This window comes from Engraulis encrasicolus, chromosome 3 (genome assembly GCF_034702125.1).
Source record: "Engraulis encrasicolus isolate BLACKSEA-1 chromosome 3, IST_EnEncr_1.0, whole genome shotgun sequence".
Taxonomy (NCBI): domain Eukaryota; kingdom Metazoa; phylum Chordata; class Actinopteri; order Clupeiformes; family Engraulidae; genus Engraulis; species Engraulis encrasicolus.
Window position 1 is genome coordinate 5,934,033 of NC_085859.1, and position 6,000 is coordinate 5,940,032.

At 44.1% G+C, this 6,000-nt stretch overlaps 1 long non-coding RNA gene across 1 annotated transcript; it reads left to right on the plus strand.

Moving 5' to 3' along the window:
* Positions 1 to 39: 39 nt before the first annotated feature.
* Positions 40 to 1,664, plus strand: LOC134445620 (uncharacterized). Its single transcript, XR_010034312.1, has 2 exons — positions 40 to 347; positions 1,178 to 1,664. It is a non-coding gene; the product is annotated as an uncharacterized LOC134445620 (long non-coding RNA).
* The last annotated feature ends 4,336 nt before the right edge of the window (positions 1,665 to 6,000 follow it).

A 6,000-nucleotide genomic window follows, 5' to 3' on the forward strand; every position in this document is an offset into this window, starting at 1 on the left:
CTTTTGAGTAGCAGGGAATTCACCTTTCCGCGGCCACCCCCCAAAATGGTAACTGACCAATCATAGCATAGCAACAGTTACTAAGCTCGGGACCTTGGTCAAGCCAGCCATTTTGATGAATGGAAGTCTATGAGAGAGATACCGAGTTTGGAAGATAAAATGAAATGTTGCGCGTATGGCGTGTGTAATTCCGATAACGGAGATACCAAAAAGTTGGAGGGAGGGGTTACATTTCATTCCTTCCCAAAACCAAAGACCGAGATGGAGAAATTCCTGCTGTGGACTAAACAATGTGGACTACCCCACCACCAGCAGCAGCATGTAAACAGAAGCCACTACAAGCTAAGGTAAGCAGCTATTTTAATGTCGCTAAAATCCACCTACCTCATTGAAAACGTGATGATGCCACTTCTTCAAATACAATTTAGTAGCACTACCTTGCATGTTTGGGCAGCTAGAACTGTGTGGATGATCATAATAAGCTGGATTGAATGGGTTAGCCTCATTTAGCATAGGCTAACTGTAAGTTTATTGTCACTGTTGACTGTTCTGTTCATATTGTGCATGCATGCAAGTAGCAACCAAAGTAATGTTAATGTTGTGTACAGTTGAAAAGTTTATCTTGTACAATGGCATTTAAAGTGGGATGCCACTTGTTTGCTTGTAGTAAACAAGCATCAGCTATGCTGGGCAAAGTAACTTATTCTGCTATTTGCGTTAGAATCCCACCTCATGTAACCATTGCAACTGAACTGAGATTGAATAATACTTAATAGTATTGATTTAAGATCCCAGATGTGCTGTACTTCACAATGTGCATTTTATTTTAGTGCCTTCAATCAGAGATGATTTAGTTATACATTGCAACATTAATAGAGATTGTTGTACCCAGTCATCATTCTCAAAACATCAACAAAACATCTTAGCCCTACACTAACATGCATCAACCTTGCATTACTATGAAAATGTAATGGAAAGTCAAACTGATTGTTTACAGGGTACGAGGAGAGGGCTCAAACTCCACTGAACACCTTAACACTGGAACAAAGTGCTTCAAACACCAGTGACCATGGTGTGTGTGTGTGTGTGTGTGTGTGTGTGCGAGCGAGCGAGCGAGAGAGAGATATTTATATGCAGTTTGCTAACTTTTCCTGTTGTTGTTGTTCGTTGTTTACAGATCCCACCACTGATCATGGAGATGAGCTTCAGATGTTGAGGGACATGGTGGCCACTCAGAAGGCTGAGATAACCAAGCTGACTGTACAACTAGAGGCAAAGGATGTCCAGCTCCAACAACTTAGATACAAACTCCATTTACACACTACTTTGGTGTTAAAACCAGAGTCTGTGCATGAAAGTGATGTGTTAGGCCATTTCCAGTAGGCTACTGTGCTTGATTCACCTATGAGCATTTTAATACCTTGTATGAGTTCAACATTTTAAATAATCCAGGTACAGTGGCACACCAGACCTTCCTTTGTGTAGTGAGCTGTTATTGACACTGATGACATTTAGACAAGTATTTGGTTACAAAAGATTCCACATCAGTTTACAGAATGTGAGCACAATATTTAATCAGTCAACATCAGCCCTGTGTGTATTTATTGTGTATTATGTATTGATTATTTTGTTATTGTGTATTAAATACCATCCATCATCATGCATATTGTAATGACCTGTGTATTTTCATTTTTTGCTTAAATGCATTAACCCATTTCATGTCATGGTGAATTACCTGATGACTTAAGCCACTCCAAGAGGGTATGTGTGGTCTGCAACAACAGTGATGTCCACAGGAGGTTTGCACCAAATAGCTCAGGTGTTCCTGTCTGCCTTTGTAGCAGAGCCAGTTTGTCACCTGTCACATTGAAGTTCCAGGAGGGAGGGCAGTAGGCCTACAACGAAATTCTCTCTAACTTCCACTGTTTACAATGTAGCCAATGTAATTTGTAGATTACTGGAAATATTTATTTATCTATTTACTGAACTTTAATGTAGGCTTACTGGTTTCCTAGTGACCATAAGAGACACCTTATAGAAACACCTTTGCTTTTGGAGCAACCACAGATGACACAGGCACTGGTTTTATTTTGGTATCATTGTGCCATTGCTGTGTGAAGCTTGTGGAGGATTGGGGTTCCAAAGGGTTGCCTTTCACTTGCATGAGGTGAAATGTGTTGAACAAGCCAAGTCAACGATGTGGGAGCAATAGACTGGAGTGCTACAGGTGGGAATGTTTACATCTGGCATCTGTTACCATCACATGGATTTAATGCAACAAATATGATAATCATGTGCATTTTAATGCAACGTGTGATAAAGGCTTACCCTGCTTTAGGTCTAGGCCTACATAAGCACTGCTGCTCTTGTAAATTATTAGATGCTTGCCTCTTACATTGGGATCTGTATACTTTACCCTCTGTCTCATCTGGCTACAAACACAGCATATAATGTTGTGGATGTAGCCTTCATAAGCCTGCTGCAGACCTTTTTGTCAACTTTTATCTTATATTTTGCTGTTTCTCAACAAATTACTTGTGATTTCCATGGGCAGAGCCGAAATTGACAGGGGTGAAAACATGTCGCATGCCATTCATTCTAATGCTGAGAACCTGGAATACGTGAAAGCTTGACTCGCATAGCAACCGTTGCTAAGGGGGGGAGGAGTTTGCGGAAAGGTCAATTGGCATCCCCACCACGGCTGGGGAGTCTGATGCGCTCAATGCCAATGTATCTTAGGGAGGCTACTGTGTGGGATGATTGTGTAAAATGTAGCGCCACAGGACTTTTGCTGTCGTGATTGCGAATCGTGGACCTATGTTCTGCAATACGAGTTTTAAGGGGTCTTGTCGTTTTGCCAATGTAGGCTAGCCCACATGGGCATCGCAACATGTAGATAACATTATTTGTGTTGCAGGTAATAGTGCCACGAATTTTAAATTCTTTGCCTGTGCGCGGGTGATTAAAAGATTTTGTCTTATGGGTAAAATTGCATTGAATGCAGTTATTGCACTTGTAGTTCCCGCTAGGTGTCTGACGCAAAAAGTGCTGTGTGTGTGGTGGGTGGTGGGCCCTCACTAACATATTTCTCAGGTTTGGTGGGCGCTTAAACACAACTTTAGGAGGCAATGCAAAGGTAGAAAGGGCAGGATCTGACTCAATAATGTGCCAGTGCTTGTTGATGACAGATTGAAACTCCTTGGCCAGTGGTGAGTATTGGACCACACACATTAGATTAGGCTGTGTGCTAGCCTGTCTCCTTGTTTCAAGGCATTCTGTTTGGGACACCCCATGAAAGCGGTCCCGTGCACGGGATACCCACCCTGGTTTGTATTGTCTCTGGCTGAATCTTTGTTCTAGGTCTTGACTCTGCAATTCAAAGTCCTCATCTGTGCTGCAGATGCGCCTGATGCGGTTAAATTGAGAGAGGGGCAGAGATTTTTTCAGTGGGATCGGATGGTAGGAGTGCCCGTGTAATATTGAATTTCTGTCAGTTTTTTTGCGATAGAGCGTAGTGCCCAGTTTGTGAGACTTTCTGTATACTGTGATGTCTAAAAAGTTCATCTTTTGTGCATCATATTCCATGGTAAAATTGAGATGTGGGCTTGCATTGTTCATGAAGGTGTGAAACTCCTTGAGCTGTGTTTCTGAGCCCCTCCACAAGAACCAGATGTCATCAATATACCTTTTCCAGTTGCTTATGTATTGTAGGTAAGGATTCCGCTGGTTGTCCCATATGCATTCCTTTTCGAAGTGTCCGCAGAACAAGGATGCAAAACTAGGGGCCATTTTTGACCCCATGCTCGTTCCTGACACCTGAAGGTAAAAGTCAGACCCAAAAAGAAAGTAATTAGATTTGAGTACAGTCTCAAGCAGGTCAACAATACATTGAGTACTGGGGGTACAGTCAGAACGCTGGTTCAGGAAGAACTCTGTGGCTTTCAGACCGCCTTCAAACGGCACATTAGTAACCAATTTAACCAAGTTCTCAATTTAACCGCATCAGGCGCATCTGCAGCACAGATGAGGACTTTGAATTGCAGAGTCAAGACCTAGAACAAAGATTCAGCCAGAGACAATACAAACCAGGGTGGGTATCCCGTGCACGGGACCGCTTTCATGGGGTGTCCCAAACAGAATGCCTTGAAACAAGGAGACAGGCTAGCACACAGCCTAATCTAATGTGTGTGGTCCAATACTCACCACTGGCCAAGGAGTTTCAATCTGTCATCAACAAGCACTGGCACATTATTGAGTCAGATCCTGCCCTTTCTACCTTTGCATTGCCTCCTAAAGTTGTGTTTAAGCGCCCACCAAACCTGAGAAATATGTTAGTGAGGGCCCACCACCCACCACACACACAGCACTTTTTGCGTCAGACACCTAGCGGGAACTACAAGTGCAATAACTGCATTCAATGCAATTTTACCCATAAGACAAAATCTTTTAATCACCCGCGCACAGGCAAAGAATTTAAAATTCGTGGCACTATTACCTGCAACACAAATAATGTTATCTACATGTTGCGATGCCCATGTGGGCTAGCCTACATTGGCAAAACAACAAGACCCCTTAAAACTCGTATTGCAGAACATAGGTCCACGATTCGCAATCATGACAGCAAAAGTCCTGTGGCGCTACATTTTACACAATCATCCCACACAGTAGCCTCCCTAAGATACATTGGCATTGAGCGCATCAGACCCCCCAGCCGTGGTGGGGATGTCAATTCCCTGCTACTCAAAAGAGAGGCCTACTGGATTTACACGCTCGACACACTGGCCCCAAGAGGACTCAATGAAGAATTCGATCTAAGACCTTTTTTGTAAATTTTGCAATGTGGTGCTGCCTGGTGGGACATATGTATTCTGTGTTGTCAGTGTCTTGCTCTACTTAAATGATTTTTGCCTGTGATGTGTGTGTATATAATGTACTATAGACTTCCTCTTCTGTGTCTACCATTCAGGCTATGTGCATGTGATGTATCCCTAAATGTGGTCATGTATTCTTGGTTTTTCTCTGAATTTTCCTATGTAATTGTATATATTGTAAATATTGCACTGCCTCAAGGGGTTAATATTGCACACGTCACTTTATCCAGGTGGTTGATGTCAATGGGGATCACCTGGGTGGGGGGTTGAACCACCTGTGGGATCATGGGTATTTAAACAGGGTGTTTTCATTGTATTTGTTTGTGTGTGTGTGTGTCAGTGTGTGTATGTTTGGGTTTAGTGCAGAAAGTGCAGTGTGCTTGTGTGTGTGTGTGTGTGTGTGTGTGTGTGTGTGTGTGTGTGTGTGTGTGTGTGTGTGTGTGTGTGTGTGTGTGTGTGTGTGTGTGTGTGTGTGTGTGTGTGTGTGTGTGCATGTTTTGAGTTAGTGCAGGTTGAAAGTTCAGTCACAAGTATAGTAGTGCAGGTGGAATGTTCAGTCGCAGATATGGTGGTGGGGGATGGGGGGGGGGTTGTCAGTGGCCTTGCTGGCTAGAGGCTGACAGTGGAGGGAGAGTGGGTTGAGTGTTCAGCATCTTGATCGCTTGGTGCATTGTGCTGCTCGCCAGCCTGGTGGTACGGGAACGGAGGCGCCTGTACCTCTTTCCAGAGGGCAGGAGGCTGAACAGTTTGTGTGCAGGGTGGCTTGTGTCTTTGATGATCATCAGTGCTTTCAGGGTGAGGCGTGTGGTGTAAATGTCCTGCAGGGAGGGGAGTGGTACTCCAATGATCTTCTTCGCTGTGTTCACAACACGCTGGAGTGTCTTCCTGTTTTTCTCCGTGCAGCTTCCTCCCCACACTGTGATGCAGTTGGGCACGACGCTCTCTATGGTTCCTCTGTAGAATGTTGTCATGATGGAGGGTGTAGCACTTGCCTTCTTTAGTTTGCGCAGGAAGTAGAGACGCTGATGGGCCTTCTTCGCCAGTGATGTAGTGTTGGTGGTCCAAGAGAGGTCGTCGCTGATGTGCACTCCAAGGAACTTGGTGCTGCTCACTCTCTCCACAGCATCGC